The 20,530-nt window shown below is 43.0% G+C and overlaps 1 protein-coding gene across 1 annotated transcript in view; it reads left to right on the top strand.

Annotated features, from left to right (window-relative positions):
• Positions 1-2,911: 2,911 nt before the first annotated feature.
• LOC106581589 (contactin-5) overlaps positions 2,912-20,530 on the top strand; it is a 483,973-nt gene continuing 466,354 nt past the window's right edge. Inside the window, exon 1 of the mRNA XM_082966829.1 lies at positions 2,912-3,315. The gene's annotated coding sequence lies outside the window, so the exon portion shown is untranslated. The remainder of the gene's footprint in view (positions 3,316-20,530) is intronic.

Raw genomic sequence — 20,530 nt, 5'->3', positions numbered from 1 at the left:
TGGGATAGGAGGCCTGTATTCCACTGTGGGATAGGAGGCCTGTATACCACTATGGGATAGGAGGCCTGTATTCCACTATGGGATAGGAGACCTGTATACCACTATGGGATTGAAGGCCTGTGTTCCAAAAATGGGATAGGAGCCCTGTATACCACTATGGGATTGAAGGCCTGTGTTGCACAAATGGGATAGGAGGCCTGTATTCCACTATGGGATTGGAGGCCTGTATTCCACTATGGGATGGGAGGCCTGTATTCCACTATGGGATAGGAGGCCTGTATTCCACTACGGGATAGGAGGCCTGTATTCCACTACGGGATAGGAGGCCTGTATTCCACTACGGGATAGGAGGCCTGTATTCCACTACGGGATAGGAGGCCTGTATTCCACTACGGGATAGGAGGCCTGTATTCCACTACGGGATAGGAGGCCTGTATTCCACTACGGGATAGGAGGCCTGTTTTCCACTACGGGATAGGAGGCCTGTTTTCCACTACGGGATAGGAGGCCTGTATTCCACTATGGGATAGGAGGCCTGTATTCCACTATGGGATGGGAGGCCTGTATTCCACTGTGGGATAGGAGGTCTACATTCCACTATGGGATAGGAGGCCTGTATACCACTATGGGATGGGAGGCCTGTATTATAGGAGGCCTGTATTCCACTATGGGATAGGAGGCCTGTATTCCACTATGGGATGGGAGGCCTGTATTCCACTGTGGGATAGGAGGTCTACATTCCACTATGGGATAGTAGGCCTGTATACCACTATGGGATGGGAGGCCTGTATTCCACTGTGGGATAGGAGGCCTGTATTCCACTATGGGATAGGAGGCCTGTATTCCACTGTGGGATAGGAGAACTGTATTCCACTGTGGGATAGGAGGCCTGTATTCCACTGTGTGATAGGAGGCCTGTATTACACTGTGGGATAGGAGGCCTGTATTCCACTGTGGGATAGGAGGCCTGTATTCCACTGTGTGATAGGAGGCCTGTATTACACTGTGGGATAGGAGGCCTGTATTCCACTACGGGATAGGAGGCCTGTATTCCACTATGGGATAGGAGGCCTGTATTCCACTATGGGATAGGAGGCCTGTATTCCACTATGGGATAGGAGGCCTGTATTCCACTATTGGATAGGAGGCCTGTATTCCACTAGCTCCGGTTCCTGACACAGAGGGTATTTAAGTCTGTGTGTTTCATCCCTTTGAGAGTTCGACAGAGGAGTGGAACAGACATGTATAGTCAGTGGCAGATTCAGTTATAGGCGACTTGGGCAGCCGCCCACGGCGGCACAGGGAGCCCGCACAAAAAAAAAATTGGAATGGTGACATTTACAAGATCGTTTTTTCATCGTTCACTTGCAATGATATCATCTCACCATGTGGGACTGTGGGTCAATTAACCTTGTCAGAGTGGGCGCTCTGATTCTAGTTAGTGAGCTAGGCAGGCTACTGCCTGGGATAGTTAGTGTGCTAGGCAGGCTACTGCCTGGGATAGTTAGTGAGCTAGGCAGGCTACTGCCTGGGATAGTTAGTGTGCTAGGCAGGCTACTGCCTGAGATAGTTAGTGAGCTAGGCAGGCTACTGCCTGGGATAGTTAGTGAGCTAGGCAGGCTACTGCCTGGGATAGTTAGTGAGCTAGGCAGGCTACTGCCTGGGATAGTTAGTGAGCTAGGCAGGCTACTGCCTGGGATAGTTAGTGAGCTAGGCAGGCTACTGCCTGGGATAGTTAGTGAGCTAGGCAGGCTACTGCCTGGGATAGTTAGTGAGCTAGGCAGGCTACTGCCTGGGATAGTTAGTGAGCTAGGCAGGCTACTGCCTGGGATAGTTAGTGAGCTAGGCAGGCTACTGCCTGGGATAGTTAGTGAGCTAGGCAGGCTACTGCCTGGGAAGGTCTCCCACTCAGAAGTACGAGATGAGGAGGGGGGGGGGGGGGGGGGGGGGAGGTTGACCTCAGGTCTCCCCTCTGGAAGCCCAAGGTAGGGGGAGCGGGGGAATCTATCAAATAGTGCACCTCTAACTTTGTACAGTACTAATGCAAATAGTTGTGCAATTAGATGTGCAATTTAGTTTGTGTGTTTCTTGTTTGAAGACCAATAGTGTAATAAGGTTTTCTTCTTTATAAGTGTGTTATTGTATTTGTGTACTTGTGTGTTTTTGTTAGCAATAGGGTAATGGTGTAATAATTAGATTCTCTTTTTTATTTGTATTTATATACTACAATTTGTTTCTATTTGTCTTTGTTACTTCTTTTTGATATTTATGAGTCTTATTTTTGTATATATGTTTATATTTATATTGTTTTAAATGTTATGATTATATATTTCTGTTGTTCCAAATGTCTGAATGGGCGGGGGGGGGGGGTCCCCCATAGAGCCATACAAGCTAGAACAGCCACTGTGTACAGTAATAAAGTCAAGTTTGGGAAAATATATTTTTTGCAACAACTTAAGTGCAAAGTGACACTGAGCCAGAGTGTATTTTCTCGTAAAATATTTCCCCCCTTTTCCTTTGGTCTTGAGCAAATAAATGCAATCACAACCAATCTCCAAATCAATCCTACTATTATTGGAAATGATTCTACCTACCGATCTCCTACACGGGAGCCTGGCCGACACTTTGACAGTCATCTATTCGCAATCTATTTGTTAAGGTATCAATCCACATATCCCTTGACATGACATTCATACTGCTGGACAATTGACACAATGTATTCTACTAGCTAGTATCTCAACTAGGCTACAATAGCTTACGAATCAAATGGTATCCTTCAAGGAGGCTACTCCGTGGAGGTAGGAGACCTTCACATTCAGGGCTGTGTATTTATTTCTCCAGCATGAAGTTCACAGACACAAGCTGCTAGGTGGGATGGAATTAGGGTAAATGACTGGGGACTGAGGAGTGGGATGGGAGCTCAGTCCTTCCAGCTGGAGAACGGGGCTGCGCGTTATGCAGAACAGAAGCTGCTGAGGCAAACAGTCAGGCAGACGCTCCAAACACGTTCGGTAACGGGCGGAAAGGCTTCCCGAAGTGAAGGCAAAGGTGAAGTCCTACAGAAAGCAACGGACACCGGATAAATTAACACGAGACACAACGGAGGGCGCCAAGGATGTACAATTCACGTCGTCGTCTCATCGTTTAGAGAGAGACTGAGGAACAGAAAGGACCGTTTTGGAATCAAGGTCCTCTGTGCCATTCGGTTGTTCGGGGGCGACGGAGACCGGTTGTTTACGGTTAGATTATCTTGGACGGAGTGAAAACAACGTGATATTACGAAGGAAAAACCCTGCCTGTTCCGTGCATTTGGCGGTGAGTATTGAGACTTCTTTGAAAATGTTTTTATGGTGCTTTGTGAGGGATGAGAGTGGGGTTTACAGCTGTGGGTTATAGGAGCGGGGAGTTTCACGGTAAGGCACGCGCTCCTCTGGGAGAGACAAGTTACTGAAATCGTTGCATCAAACTGCTGAAGACTTCATGTAGCCTGTTAGGTCATCATCATCATAATAATAAGAATAAGAATTTCCTTAGTGCTTTATTACAATAAATATAAGTCTTACATAACAGGTTGCTTTTCACTGCTGAATAAGATAGTAAGAATATAATATCACTGTTTTTACAACAAAATACAAGATATTGCGTCATGCCGTCTATTTAGTTACAATGGTATATAATGTGTGAAAGCTGTTACATTGCCGTTATTTATTGAAGGTGGACAGGCTACAGTCTCACATTGTGCATTTAGCCCTCTCTCAGATCACTTAGTTAGAGCCTTTTGTCTTCTCTCTGTTTTTGTATTTGGCCAAAACAATAATGAACACCATTGTTTCCGATTCGCCTCAATGTATAGTTGCTGCAATAGCAATATATTTATTTTTACAGCCAAAACCCACATATTGCTGAGCACAAGTAAGACTGGCCACAAAACAGTTGCCTGGCTTTTCTTATTCATTGCTTGCTTCCAGCATTTACACAGAGAGAGAATGTGTGTGTGTGTGTGTGTGTGTGTGTGTGTGTGTGTGTGTGTATGCCCATTCACTGAAAGCTGGATTCAGTCCCTACAGTGGATGTCTTGCTCTTAGGTCCTCCAGTCAGAGCCAGTTTAGAGTGGCCATTTCCCTACAGGGCAGGCAGATTACAATGCTCACTTTTCCCTCTGTAGTGGAGGTTGCATTGAAATACTTGATGAATGTAGAATTGAGCCCAGAGAAGCATGGTGCTGTTATTCTATTTGTGACACACCCTGGACTACACCCTGGACTAGAACCTGGACTACACCCTGGACTACAACTTAGACTAGAACCTGGACTACACCCTGGACTACAACTTGGACTAGAACCTGGACTACACCCTGGACTACAACCTGGACTACAACCTGGACTACACCCTGGAATACACCCTGGACTACACCCTGGACTACACCCTAGACTACACCCTAGACTACACCCTGGACTACACCCTAGACTACACCCTAGACTACACCCTGGACTACACCCTAGACTACACCTTGGACTACACCCTGGACTACAACCTAGACTAGAACCTGGACTAGACCCTGGACTACACCCTGGACTACACCCTGGACTAGAACCTGGACTACAACCTAGACTACACCCTGGACTACAACCTGGACTACACCCTGGACTACACCCTGGACTACAACCTAGACTACACCCTGGACTACACCCCGGACTACAACCTAGACTACACCCCAGACTACACCCTGGACTACAATCTGGACTACACCCTAGACTAGAACCTGGACTACACCCTGTACTACAACCTGGATTACAACCTGGACTACACCCTGGACTACACCCTAGACTAGAACCTGGACTACAATCTGGACTACACCCTAGACTACACCCTGGACTACATCCTGGACTACACCCTGGACTACACCCTGGACTAGAACCTGGACTACACCCTGGACTACACCCTGGACAAGAACCTGGACTACACCCTGGACTACACCCTGGACTAGAACCTGGACTACATGCTTAACAAAACCCCGGACTACAACCTAGACTACACCCCAGACTACACCCTGGACTACAATCTGGACTACACCCTAGACTACACCCTGGACTACACCCTGGACTACACCCTGGACTACAACCTGGACTACACCCTGGACTACACCCTGGACTACACCCTGGACTAGAACCTGGACTACATGCTTAACAAAACCCTGGACTACACTACTGGTCAAGTTATAGAACACCGACTCATTCCAGGGTTTTTCTTAATTTTTACATTGTAGAGTAATAGTGAATACATTGAAACTATGAAATAACACATATGGAATAATGTAGTAACCAAAAAAGTGTTAAATGAATCAAAATCTATTTTATATTTGAGATTCTTCAAATAGCCACCCTTTGCCTTGATGACAGCGTTGCACACTCTTGGCATTCTCTCAACCAGCTTCATGAGGTAGTCACCTGGAATGCATTTCAATTAAAAGGTGTGCCTTGTTAATTTGTGGAATTTCTTTCCTTCTTAATTCGTTTGAGCCAATCAGTTGTGTTGTGACAAGGTAGGGGTGGTATACAGAAGATAGCCCTATTTGGTAAAACACCAAGTCCATATTATGGCAAGAACAGCTCAAATAAGCAAAGAGAAACAACAGTCCATCATTACTTTAAGACATGAAGGTCAGTCAATACGGAACATTTCAAGAACTTTGAAAGTTTCTTCAAGTGCAGTCGTAAAAACCCTCAAGCACTATGATGAAACTGGCTCTCATGAGGACCACCACAGGAAAGGAAGACCCAGAGTTACCTCTGCTGCAGAGGATAAGTACATTAGAGTTACCAGCCTTTGAAATTGCAGCCCAAATAAATGCTTCACAGAGTTCAAGTAACAGACACATCTCAACATCAACTGTTCAGAGAAGACTGTGAATCAGGCCTTCATGGTTGAATTGCTGCAAAGAATCCACTATTAAAGGACACCAATAAGAAGAAGAGACTTGCTTGGTCCAAGAAACATGGGCATTGGACATTAGACCGGTGGAAGTCTGTCCTTTGGTCTAGAGTCCAAATGGGAGATTATTGGTTCCATCCACCATGTCCTTGTGAGACGCGGTGTGGGTGAACGGATGATCTCCGCATGTGTATTTCCCACCGTGAAGCATGGAGGAGGAGGTGTTATGGTTTGCTGGTGACACTGTCATATTTTGATAACAAAGAGTCTAAAATGGTCAATGACTTCTGTTACTTGATAGAGAGTTTGCTACAAAGCAACATTTACATTACATTTTAGTGATTTAGCAGGCGCTCTTATCCAGAGCGACTTACAGTAGAGTGCATACATTTTTATTACATTTTTACATATTGGCTCCCTGTGGGAATCGAACCCACAACCCTGGCTGTGCAAGCCTCATGCTCTACCAACTGAGCAACAGTGGGACTACAACAGTAACGGCCATTGAGTAAATCCCTATGCTGTGTCTTCTGTGTCAGGCAGCTCTTGGCGGTTTGCTCTATCCCTGCTGCTCTCAGCTCCCTCCTATCATTGGCCCTGCACCCCTTCATCTAAGTTGGGCTGATAAGGCTATAAGGTTTCTGTCAACTCATATATTGTTATCATTTTCTTAATGTCCATTATCATTTTGATGCTCACATTTCTGCAATTAAACCTCCTTAGATTCCCAGACATTTCTCAGACGGAGAGGTTTTTGAGTGGTCCGTGTTGCATTAAAACCTCCTTAGATTCCCAGACATTTCTCAGACGGAGAGGTTTTTGAGTGGTCCGTGTTGCATTAAAACCTCCTTAGATTCCCAGACATTTCTCAGACGGAGAGGTTTTTGAGTGGTCCGTGTTGCATTAAAACCTCCTTAGATTCCCAGACATTTCTCAGACGGAGAGAGGTTTTTGAGTGGTCCGTGTTGCATTAAAACCTCCTTAGATTCCCAGACATTTCTCAGACGGAGAGGTTTTTGAGTGGTCCGTGTTGCATTAAAACCTCCTTAGATTCCCAGACATTTCTCAGACGGAGAGGTTTTTGAGTGGTCCGTGTTGCATTAAAACCTCCTTAGATTCCCAGACATTTCTCAGACGGAGAGGTTTTTGAGTGGTCCGTGTTGCATTAAAACCTCCTTAGATTCCCAGACATTTCTCAGACGGAGAGAGGTTTTTGAGTGGTCCGTGTTGCATTAAAACCTCCTTAGATTCCCAGACATTTCTCAGACGGAGAGAGGTTTTTGAGTGGTCCGTGTTGCATTAAAACCTCCTTAGATTCCCAGACATTTCTCAGACGGAGAGGTTTTTGAGTGGTCCGTGTTGCATTAAAACCTCCTTAGATTCCCAGACATTTCTCAGACGGAGAGGTTTTTGAGTGGTCCGTGTTGCATTAAAACCTCCTTAGATTCCCAGACATTTCTCAGACGGAGAGAGGTTTTTGAGTGGTCCGTGTTGCATTAAAACCTCCTTAGATTCCCAGACATTTCTCAGACGGAGAGAGGTTTTTGAGTGGTCCGTGTTGCATTAAAACCTCCTTAGATTCCCAGACATTTCTCAGACGGAGAGAGGTTTTTGAGTGGTCCGTGTTGCATTAAAACCTCCTTAGATTCCCAGACATTTCTCAGATGGAGAGGTTTTTGAGTGGTCCGTGTTGTGCATGTGGTCTGAATACGGAATGGATTTAATGCGCCTTTGAAAGTAGCTTTTGTGTTGTCACAGAATGTAAATTGTGATCTAGGGAATAGGGTGCCATTTTTAATTGTTTAAATGTTTACATTTTATTTAACCTTTATTTAACATTTGGGACGCACCCTGAGACTGGATAGGTTATTATGAGACTATAGAGGTTATCGCCATCATTTCCATTTATTTTTATTTGTTAGGGTGTAAATCCGTCTGACTCAGCAGATGCTGTTTGCAAATTACTTTCCAGTATTTAAATCCACTTTCTTCTTGCCTTGTGTGTTAGGAAATATGATAATTCAATTATGGTCTCAAACCTGCTCTGGGGTCCAGAGAATTACTTCAGTGGTGAAACTCAAATTTGAGGGAAGTGTAAATATGACCTAGTCTTTTTTTGGTGTTCCAAAGTGGAATGAGTTTAGAGGAATGTTAAAGTCGATACCTGTAACATGGCTCAGAATGTCTTAGAATTGAGTGTGATTGACTTGATGGTCGATCGCCAGCTACCAGTAGCTCACAGCTACCAGTAGCTAACTATTCTGAAAATACATACAAACTGTCATAAACAAATCTCACAAGTATCAGACACCACAAGCTCCCAGCTACTATCTTATCAACGCAACATTGACATTATCCCACCCCTGGTTAGCCACTATTGGCTTAAAAAGCCAAACCTAACACAATATCTGCCAATTAGTTTCCAGCAATATTGCCCCTGTCTGTTTGTGTGGTGCGGATCTTTGTCTAACACTCTGTGTGGCCAGATGATGTGATAATCGTCTTGTGCGTTGGCAGAAATACTTTCCCCAAAACCTTCTCAATTAAATGTTAACTGTATGATATAAAAGTATATAATTTGTATCTATGTTTTTGGTAAACTTTGCCATGAAATGAGCAGCAGCAGTAGAGGACCATAGTTATAGCAGCACATTATATGGCACGGTTCTCACTCGCTAAATGCACAATTAAAGGGCCAGATGCACAATTAAAGGGAAATTACACTCAAACATCGAAATGTGTAATTCTTCCAGACTGTAAAATAATTGTCTTCTGATGTGATTTAATTATTGACATCGACTCAAAACATCCCATTTAGTTGTTTCTCTAGGAACACTTGTAAACATCCCATTTAGTTGTTTCTCTAGGAACACTTGTAAACATCCCATTTAGTTGTTTCTCTAGGAACACTTGTAAACATCCCATTTAGTTGTTTCTCTAGGAACACTTGTAAACATCCCATTTAGTTGTTTCTCTAGGAACACTTGTAATTTAGAGAGTGAAAAACTAAAATAATCTACAAGCTGGAAAAATAAATCAGAGAAACAGAATTTGGGAGAAAAAAAATCTGATTTTATAGGGCCCCCATTAACCTCTATGGGTAGGTGGGACGTTAGCGTCCCACTCTATTCAACAGCCAGTGGAAGAGCGTGGCGCGAAATACAAAAACCTCAAAAATGCTATAATTTCAATATTTTACACCATTTGAAAGATAAGACTCTCGTTAATCTAACCACATTGTCCGATTTCAAAAAGGCTTTACAGCGAAAGCAAAACATTAGATTATGTTAGGAGAGGACATAGACACAAATAAACACACAGCCATTTTTCAAGCTAGCATATGTGTCACAAAAACCCAAAACACAGCTAAATGCAGCACTAACCTTTGATGATCTTCATCAGATGACACTTCTAGGACATTATGTTATACAATACATGCATGTTTTGTTCAATCAAGTTCATATTTATATCAAAAAACAGCTTTTTACATTGGCGTGTGATGTTCAGAAATGTTATTTCCACCGAAAACTTCCGGTGAATTTACTAAATTACTCATGATAAACGTTGACAAAATGCATAACAATAATTTTAAGAATTATAGATACAGAACTCCTTTATGAAATCGCTATGTCATATTTTAAAATAGCTTTTCGGTGAAAGCACATTTTGCAATATTCTGAGTACATAGCTCAGCCATCACGGCTAGCTAATTTGACACCTGCCAAGTTCGGGGCTCACTAAACTCAGAATTAGTATTAGAAAAATTGGATAACCTTTGCTGTTCTTCGTCAGAATGCACTCCCAGGACTGCTACTTCCACAACAAATGTTGTTTTTGTTCCAAATAATCCATAGTTATGTGCAAATACCTCTGTTTTGTTTGTGCGTTCAGGTCACTATCCAAAGGGTAACGCCGAGCGCATTTCGAGACAAAAAAAATCAAAATGTTCCATTACCGTACTTAGAAGCATGTCAAACGCTGTTTAAAATCAATCTTTATGCTATTTTTCTCGTAAAATAGCGATAATATTCTAACCGGACAATGCTGTATTCATTCAAAAAGGAAGAGAAAAAATGGCGAGGTCTCGTGAATGCGCATTTCCAATCTCTTAGTCACCGGGCAGACCACTGACAAACTGTGCTCCTGTTATCTGCCCAGAGACAGGAGACGCCTCAATCCGCTTTCTGAACGCTTTAGAGAGCCAATGGAAGCCTTAGAAAGTGCTACATAACCCCACGGGCATTGTAGTTTCGATAGAGAAGCAAATGGAGAACTACAAATTCGCAGAAAGGCCACTTCCTGCTTGGAATTTTCTCAGGTTTTTGCCTGCCATATGAGTTCTGTTATACTCACAGACACCATTCAAACAGTTTTAGAAACTTCAGAGTGTTTTCTATCCAAATCTACTAATAATATGCATATTCCCATTTCTGGGAAAGAGTAGTAACCAGTTTAAATCGGGTACGGTGCTCCTTTGCACCCCATTTTTATCCGGCCGTGAAAATACTGCCCCCTAGCCCAGACAGGTTAAATGTGTTTATGAACCATTATTTTACCAGGTATATTGACTGAAAACATAGTGCACTACTTTCTCTAGTACACTAAGGACCAGGGAAGAGTTGCAGGGGAGAGGAGAAGTGTTAGAAAAGGTTGGAGACCCCTGATGTAAACCAGCGACACACAGCCTAGTGTATATATACTAATATAACCCACACAGCCTAGTGTATATACTAATACAACCCACACAGCCTAGTGTATATATACTAATACAACCCACACAGCCTAGTGTATATATACTAATACAACCCACACAGCCTAGTGTATATATACTAATACAACCCACACAGCCTAGTGTATATACTAATATAACCCACACAGCCTAGTGTATATACTAATATAACCCACACAGCCTAGTGTATATATACTAATACAACCCACACAGCCTAGTGTATATATACTAATATAACTCACACAGCCTAGTGTATATACTAATACAACCCACACAGCCTAGTGTATATACTAATATAACCCACACAGCCTAGTGTATATACTAATACAACCCACACAGCCTAGTGTATATATACTAATACAACCCACACAGCCTAGTGTATATACTAATATAACCCACACAGCCTAGTGTATATATACTTATACAACCCACACAGCCTAGTGTATATATACTAATACAACCCACACAGCCTAGTGTATATACTAATATAACCCACACAGCCTAGTGTATATACTAATATAACCCACACAGCCTAGTGTATATATACTAATACAACCCACACAGCCTAGTGTATATATACTAATACAACCCACACAGCCTAGTGTATATATACTAATATAACCCACACAGCCTAGTGTATATACTAATACAACCCACACAGCCTAGTGTATATACTAATATAACCCACACAGCCTAGTGTATATACTAATACAACCCACACAGCCTAGTGTATATATACTAATACAACCCACACAGCCTAGTGTATATATACTAATACAACCCACACAGCCTAGTGTATATATACTAATACAACCCACACAGCCTAGTGTATATATACTAATACAACCCACACAGCCTAGTGTATATATACTAATATAACCCACACAGCCTAGTGTATATACTAATACAACCCACACAGCCTAGTGTATATACTAATACAACCCACACAGCCTAGTGTATATACTAATACAACCCACACAGCCTAGTGTATATATACTAATACAACCCACACAGCCTAGTGTATATATACTAATACAACCCACACAGCCTAGTGTATATACTAATACAACCCACACAGCCTAGTGTATATACTAATACAACCCACACAGCCTAGTGTATATATACTAATATAACCCACACAGCCTAGTGTATATATACTAATACAACCCACACAGCCTAGTGTATATATACTAATACAACCCACACAGCCTAGTGTATATATACTAATACAACCCACACAGCCTAGTGTATATATACTAATACAACCCACACAGCCTAGTGTATATACTAATACAACCCACACAGCCTAGTGTATATATACTAATACAACCCACACAGCCTAGTGTATATATACTAATATATCCCACACAGCCTAGTGTATATACTAATACAACCCACACAGCCTAGTGTATATACTAATACAACCCACACAGCCTAGTGTATATATACTAATACAACCCACACAGCCTAGTGTATATATACTAATATAACCCACACAGCCTAGTGTATATATACTAATATAACCCACACAGCCTAGTGTATATATACTAATACAACCCACACAGCCTAGTGTATATATACTAATACAACCCACACAGCCTAGTGTATATATACTAATACAACCCACACAGCCTAGTGTATATACTAATACAACCCACACAGCCTAGTGTATATATACTAATACAACCCACACAGCCTAGTGTATATATACTAATACAACCCACACAGCCTAGTGTATATATACTAATACAACCCACACAGCCTAGTGTATATATACTAATATAACCCACACAGCCTAGTGTATATATACTAATACAACCCACACAGCCTAGTGTATATACTAATACAACCCACACAGCCTAGTGTATATACTAATACAACCCACACAGCCTAGTGTATATATACTAATACAACCCACACAGCCTAGTGTATATATACTAATACAACCCACACAGCCTAGTGTATATACTAATACAACCCACACAGCCTAGTGTATATATACTAATACAACCCACACAGCCTAGTGTATATACTAATACAACCCACAGTGAAAGTAACATCAATCCAGATCTTCTCACAAATCTTGACAGTCAGGAGGGTTGAGACTTTTTTACAGTTTGAAAGTGGAAACAATCTCAACTATTTACGCTCGTTCATGAATGCTTTCTTATTCTAGCTAGCTAGTAGTTTTTCAAATAGCATCTGAGTTGACTATTTAGCCTCTATTCTGTCCTCTCACTGTGAAGGGTTTTACCTACGCTGAACAAAAATACAAATGCAACATGTAAAATGTTGGTCCCATGTTTCATGAGCTGAAATAAAAGATCCCAGAAATGTTCCATACGCACAAAAACCTTATTTCTTTCAACGTTTGTTCACAAATGTGTTTACATGCCTGTTAGTGACCATTGCTGCTTTCCAAAATAATCCATCCACTTGACAGGTGTGGCATATCAGAAGATGATTAAATAGCACAATAATTACACAGGTGCACCTTGTGCTGGGGACAATAAAAGGCCACTCTAAAATGTCACACGACACAATGCCACAGATGTCTCAAGTATTGAGGAGCATGCAATTGGCATGCTGACTGCAGGAATGTTCACCACAGCTGTTTGCAGAGAATGTAATGTTTCTCTACCATAAGCCGCCTCCAATGTCGTTTTAGAGAATTTGTCAGTAAGCCTCACAACCGCAGACCACATGTATCCACGCCAGCAGAGGACCACTTCCGGCTTCTTCACCTGCAGGATCGTCTGAGCAGCCACCTGGACAGCTGATGAAACTGAGCAGCCACCTGGACAGCTGATGAAACTGAGCAGCCACCTGGACAGCTGATGAAACTGAGCAGCCACCTGGACAGCTGATGAAACTGAGCAGCCACCTGGACAGCTGATGAAACTGAGCAGCCACCTGGACAGCTGATGAAACTGAGCAGCCACCTGGACAGCTGATGAAACTGAGCAGCCACCTGGACAGCTGATGAAACTGAGCTTTCTGTCTTTAATAACGCTTTTTTTTGTGGGTTTAAACTCATTCTGATTGGCTGGGCCTGGCTCCCCAGTGGCTGGGCCTGACTCCCCAGTGGCTGGGCCTGGCTCCCCAGTGGGTGGGCCTGACTCCCCAGTGGCTGCGCCTGGCTCCCCAGTGGGTGGGCCTGGCTCCCCAGTGGGTGGGCCTGGCTCCCCAGTGGCTGGGCCTGGCTCCCCAGTGGGTGGGCCTGGCTCCCCAGTGGGTGGGCCTGGCTCCCCAGTGGCTGGGCCTGACTCCCCAGTGGCTGCGCCTGGCTCCCCAGTGGCTGGGCCTGGCTCCCCAGTGGGTGGGCCTGGCTCCCCAGTGGGTGGGCCTGGCTCCCCAGTGGCTGCGCCTGGCTCCCCAGTGGGTGGGCCTGGCTCCCCAGTGGCTGGGCCTGGCTCCCCAGTGGGTGGGCCTGGCTCCCCAGTGGGTGGGCCTGGCTCCCCAGTGGCTGGGCCTGGCTCCCCAGTGGGTGGGCCTGGCTCCCCAGTGGGTGGGCCTGGCTCCCCAGTGGCTGGGCCTGGCTCCCCAGTCGGTGGGCCTGGCTCCCAAGTGGCCCCTGCTCAGTCATGTGAAATCCATAGATTAGGGCCTAATGAATTTATTTCAATTGACTGATTTCCTAATATGAACTTTAATTCCGTAAAATTGTTGCATTCCTATTTTTGTTCAGTATATATGAGACGTTCACACACAAGTCTACCCTAGTAGGCCATTTACCTTGTAATCACTCAGTGTTTCACTCTCCCAAACTAACTTAATTGAACACTGCCTGTGAGCGGAATAGCCCATTGAGTGTTCTGCAGTACGAGCGAGATGCAGTTATGTAATGTGGTATCAAGGTAGCTCAACGGAATAACTGTTGAGGTATCATTGTTTTTCTGTAATCAATATGAAATTATCTTCAAGGTCAACTCATTTACAATTTGACATGGATTCATGAGAGTGTTTATATAAGATACTGCCTCACCCGCAGAACTCTTTCTCTTAACAAAAAGGGATATTGACTTGGGCCAACAGGCTTGGGTTCATATCTAATTGAAAGAGACAATGCAGTGAAGCCTACACCTTGGGATGCTGGAGCAAAACAGTGTCCCCACAGTGACAAGAATGGGGGATGGTGTGTGTGCGCGTGTGTGTGTGTGTGTGTGCTGGTGTGTTTGTGTGTAACAGTGTCTCACTGAGATGGGATAATGGGACCTCAGGGAGATAATGGGGAACCCAGGGAGATAATGGGGACCTCAGTGAGATAATGGGAGATAATAGGACCTCGGGGAGATAATGGGACCTCAGAGAGATAATGGGGACCCCAGGGAGATAATGGGGACCTCAGTGAGATAATGGGGACCCCAGGGAGATAATGGGGACCTCAGTGAGATAATGGGACCTCGGGGAGATAACGGGGACCTCAGAGAGATAATGGGAGATAATGGGACCTCAGGGAGATAATGGGACCTCAGAGAGATAATGGGGATCCCAGGGAGATAATGGGGACCTCAGTGAGATAATGGGGACCCCAGGGAGATAATGGGGACCTCAGTGAGATAATGGGGACCCAGGGAGATAATGGGGACATCAGAGAGATAATGGGAGATAATGGGACCTCATGGAGATAATGGGACCACAGGGAGATAATGGGACCTCAGTGAGATAATGGGACCTCGGGGAGATAATGGGAGATAATGGGACCTCGGCAATATAATGGAACTTCAGAGAGATAATGGGACCCCATGAAGATAATGGGATCACAGGGAGATAATTGGACCTCAGTGAGATAATGGAACCTCGGGAGATAACGGGGACCTCAGAGAGATAATGGGAGATAATGGGACCTCAGGGAGATAATGGGACCTCAGAGAGATAATGGGGACCCCAGGGAGATAATGGGGACCTCAGAGAGATAATGGGAGATAATAGGACCACAGGGAGATAATGGGACCTCAGTGAGATAATGGGACCTCGGGGAGATAATGGGGTCCTCATAGAGATAATGGGAGATAATGGGACCTCATGAAGATAATGGGAGATAATAGGACCACAGGGAGATAATGGGACCTCGGCAATATAATAGAACTTCAGAGAGATAATGGGACCTCGGGGAGATAATGGGGTCCTCAGAGAGATAATGGGAGATAATGGGACCTCATGAAGATAATGGGAGATAATAGGACCACAGGGAGATAATGGGACCTCAGTGAGATAATGGGACCTCGGGGAGATAATGGGACCTCGGCAATATAATGGAACTTCAGAGAGATAATGGGACCCCAGGGAGATAATGGAATCACAGGGAGATAATGGGACCTCAGGGAGCACGAAGAGAGAGTGTAGCCTAGTGGTTAGAGCGTTGGACTAGTAACCGAAAGGTTGCATGTTCGAATCCCCCGAGCTGACAAGGTAAAAATCTGTCGTTCTACCCCTGAACAAGGCAGTTAACCCACTGTTCCCCGGTAGGCCGTCATTGAAAATAAGGATTTGTTCTTAACTGACTTGCCTAGTTAAATAAAGGTAAAATAAAACATGTTGTTGTAAGCTACCCAGCCAGCATGTCTGAGCATCACCTAGTGTTGAACCCACAAACAATTGTTTGTGCTCAACATATTCATTGTACTAATGTAGTTTTTTATTAAAACATTTATTTGCACCAAAAAAACAATAATAGACAACAATACAGATAAAAACAAATTAGAAAAAAACTGTGTGCAGGTGTGTTGGAAGGTGTGTTGGAAGGTGTGTTGGAAGCCCAAGGGCTTATATGAAAACCACACCACAAAAAACAACATACATACATAAATACAAAAATACCAAAGGTTTGTTTAAACAGATAACAAAACCTACTAATTATACATGTATAAATTAATTGATCAGTAATCAATGGGTGTGTGCATGTGAGTGTGTGACAGTTAGGCTATATGGTTCATCAGGCTGACCTCCAGTCTTCATGAAGGAGATTACTGAGTAGTTTGGTTCATCAGGCTGACCCCCAGTCTTCATGGAGGAGATTACTGAGTAGTTTGGTTCATCAGGCTGACCCCCAGTCTTCATGGAGGAGATTACTGAGTAGTTTGGTTCATCAGGCTGACCTCCAGTCTTCATGGAGGAGATTACTGAGTAGTTTGGTTCATCAGGCTGACCCCCAGTCTTCATGGAGGAGATTACTGAGTAGTTTGGTTCATCAGGCTGACCTCCAGTCTTCATGGAGGAGATTACTGAGTAGTTTGGTTCAGGCTGATCCCCAGTCTTCATGGAGGAGATTACTGAGTAGTTTAGTTCATCAGGCTGACCTCCAGTCTTCATGAAGGAGATTACTGAGTAGTTTGGTTCATCAGGCTGACCTCCAGTCTTCATGGAGGAGATTACTGAGTAGTTTAGTTCAGGCTGATCCCCAGTCTTCATGGAGGAGATTACTGAGTAGTTTGGTTCATCAGGCTGACCCCCAGTCTTCATGGAGGAGATTACTGAGTAGTTTGGTTCATCAGGCTGACCCCCAGTCTTCATGGAGGAGATTACTGAGTAGTTTGGTTCGTCAGGCTGACCTCCAGTCTTCGCTTGAAGTTATTAAGGGATGATGATGTTTTGGCATTATGAAGATAAGAATTCCAGAGTATGGTACCTCCTGTATCTGATAGAGAATTGACTATGTGAGGTGCGGCAGTGGGTAGGGTGAAGGTTATCACAGTGTCTTGTGTTGTATAGATGGATTTCAGAATTAACCTGGAAGAATCCATTGAAGAGCATCTGTCTGGGACCTGGAAGAATCCATTGAAGGGTTTAGGTAAACTGGGACCTGGAAGAATCCATTGAAGGGTTTAGGTAAACTGGGACCTGGAAGAATCCATTGAAGGGTTTAGGTAAACTGGGACCTGGAAGCCGGGGAGGACTGGCCGGAGCCTGAAGGGTTTAGGTAAACTGGGCCTGGGCCCTGGGGTGGACGCGGGGTATGAGTATTTGTAGATGAAAGTGCGTAGTTGGCGTACATTAACTTATGGCTCAAATCCCGTTAACGGGATCGATTTGACAACAGCCAGTGAAAGTGCAGGGCGCCAAATTCAAACAACAGAAATCTCATAATTAAAATTCCTCAAACACACAAGTATTATACACCATTTTAAAGATACACTTCTTGTTAATCCAACCACAGTGTCCGATTTCAAAAAGGCTTTACGGTGAAAGCACACCATGCGATTATGTTAGGTCAGCGCCTAGTCACAAAAAAACATACACCATTTTCCAGCCAAAGAGAGGAGTCACAAAAAGCAGAAATAGAGATAAAATTAATCACTAACCTTTGATGATCTTCATCAGATGACACTAATAGGACCTCATGTTACGCAACACATGTATGTTTTGTTCGATAAAGTTCATATTTATATCCAAAAATCTTAGTTTACATTGGCGCGTTATGATCAGTAATGTTTTGCTTCCAAAATATCCAGTGATTTTGCAGAGAGCTTCATCAATTTACAGAAATACTCATCATAAACGTTGATGAAAGATACAAGTGTTATGTATAGAATTAAAGATAAACTTCTCCTTAATGCAACCGCTGTGTCAGATTTCAAAAAAGCTTTACGGCGAAAGCACACTTTGCAATAATCTGAGTACAGCGCTCAGCCACCAAAACAAGCCATACAGATACCCGCCATGTTGTGGAGTCAACAGAAGTCAGAAATAGCATTATAAATATTCACATACCTTTGATGATCTTCATTGGAATGCACAACCAGGAATCCCAGTTCCACAATAAATGTTTGTTTTGTTCGATAAAGTCCATATTTATGTCCAAATACCTCCTTTTTGTTTGCGCTTTCAATTCACTATTCCAAATGCACAAGGCGCGGTCACTAAGTCCAGACGAAAAGTCAAAAAAGTTCCATTACAGTTTGTAGAAACATGTCAAACGATGTATAGAATCAATCTTTAGGATGTTTTTATCATAAATCTTCAATAATATTCCAACCGGACAATTCCTTTGTTTTTAGAAATGAAAAGGAACTCAGCTCGCTCTCACGCCGCGCGTGTGACTTAGCTTATTGCATTCTGCCAGACACCTGGTTCAAACAGCTCTTATTCTCTTCCCATTCACAGTAGAAGCATGAAACAATGTTCTAAAGACTGTTGACATCTAGTGGAAGCCTTGGGAAGTGCAATATGTCCCCACAGACACTGTATATTGGATAGGCAATCACAAAACTACAAACCTCAGATTTCCCACTTCCTGGTTGGATTTTTCTCAGGTTTTTGCCTGCAAAATGAGTTCTGTTATACTCACAGACACCATTCAAACAGTTTTAGAATCTTCAGAGTGTTTTCTATCCAAATCTAATAATATGCATATCCTAGCTTCTGGGCCTGAGTAGCAGGCAGTTTACTCTGGGCACGCTTTTCATCCGGACGTGAAAATACTGCCCCCCAGCCCAGAGAGGTTAATGTCGTAAATAGACAAGATATTGAGTTTCTTAAACAAAGGTGCAGATTGAGCCAGATAATTAGAGGAGGTGGCTAGTCTTGCAAATTAATTTTGTATAATGAGTAAATTGTGTAGGTAGGAGGCATATGCACTGGCCCAGACAATACTACAAATCATTCTGATGATACCAACAGATTTCATCACTTTGCTGCAGACAAATTGAATCTGATCTTTCCAGGATGACTTTTCATAAATTACAACTCAGAGGAATCTAGTGGATGTGACTTGTTCCATTTCATTCCCACCAATTGAGGTCATGGCTCTTTTTTTGAACAATATTTCTTATTCTTACTAGTGAATACAATAAAGTTGGATGTTTTAACATTTAAAGATAAGTTGTCTATCTGGAACCATTCGGAAAATGAGTGATGGGGTGCTGCATTATATGACCTGGCCTCCACAATCACCTGACCTCAACCCAATTGAGATGGTTTTGGTTTGAGTTGGACTGCAGAGTGAAGGAACAGCAGCCAACTACTGCTCAGCATATGTGGGAACTCCTTCAAGACTGTTGGAAAAGCATTCCAGGTGAAGCCGGTTGAGAGAATGCCAAGAGTGTGCAAAGCTGTCGTCAAGGCAAAGGGTGGCTACTTTGAAGAATCAAAAATATAAAATATATTTGGATTTGTTTAACACTTTTTTGGTTACAACATGATGTTGTGTTGATGTCTTCACTATTATTCTACAATGTAGACAAAAATTAAGAAAAACCCTTGAATGAGTAGGTGTGTCCAAACTTTTGACTGGTACTGTACATTAGCGGGTCAGTAAACGAGGAAGTGATTTCACCAAAGAGTCACCAATCTCATCATGATCAGCTGCTGATATCTTTAAGTTACCTACGACCTCCATCTCCTCCATTGCATCAGGAAGATGAAACTGAAGCAGAGAATAGAAATATCCCTTAATGTAATCCAAGTGATCTCCACCAGTTTTCTCTATTTTCTTTGACCCACGTTCACAAAAAAAAAAAAGATATTAAATTCACATGAAATAACATCAGGATCACTATAGGTCTTATTTCCAACAATACATTGAGATTAAATATTTGTAGTGTTAGGTTCTTATTTTTCAGAGTAAATAAATAACTAAATAACGGACACTAGAGAAGCTTTAACCAAGTTTAATTTTTCCCAAAGGTTCTGTACAGCTGTAATCAGACAACAAAACATTTCTCACATCACAGTTATATACATCCTACTTAAAACACTCTTCCTTCTCTCCAATCCTTACTGTCTATGGTTTAACAGGAAACTAATAAAGGGGGTAACAGGATAACAAACCTTTTATTACTCTCTTAAGAGAATCTGTCCTCACCTCCTGACCTCAACCCCTCTTTCATCTAATCCACAGATGTCCATTGGGTTTTCTTCAGAGAACCATTA

Source organism: Salmo salar, chromosome 20 (genome assembly GCF_965601325.2).
Source record: "Salmo salar chromosome 20, fSalSal1, whole genome shotgun sequence".
Classification (NCBI taxonomy): Eukaryota; Metazoa; Chordata; class Actinopteri; order Salmoniformes; family Salmonidae; genus Salmo; species Salmo salar.
Note: the sequence above shows the minus strand (reverse complement) of the source record. Positions and strands in the feature narration are given on the sequence as shown.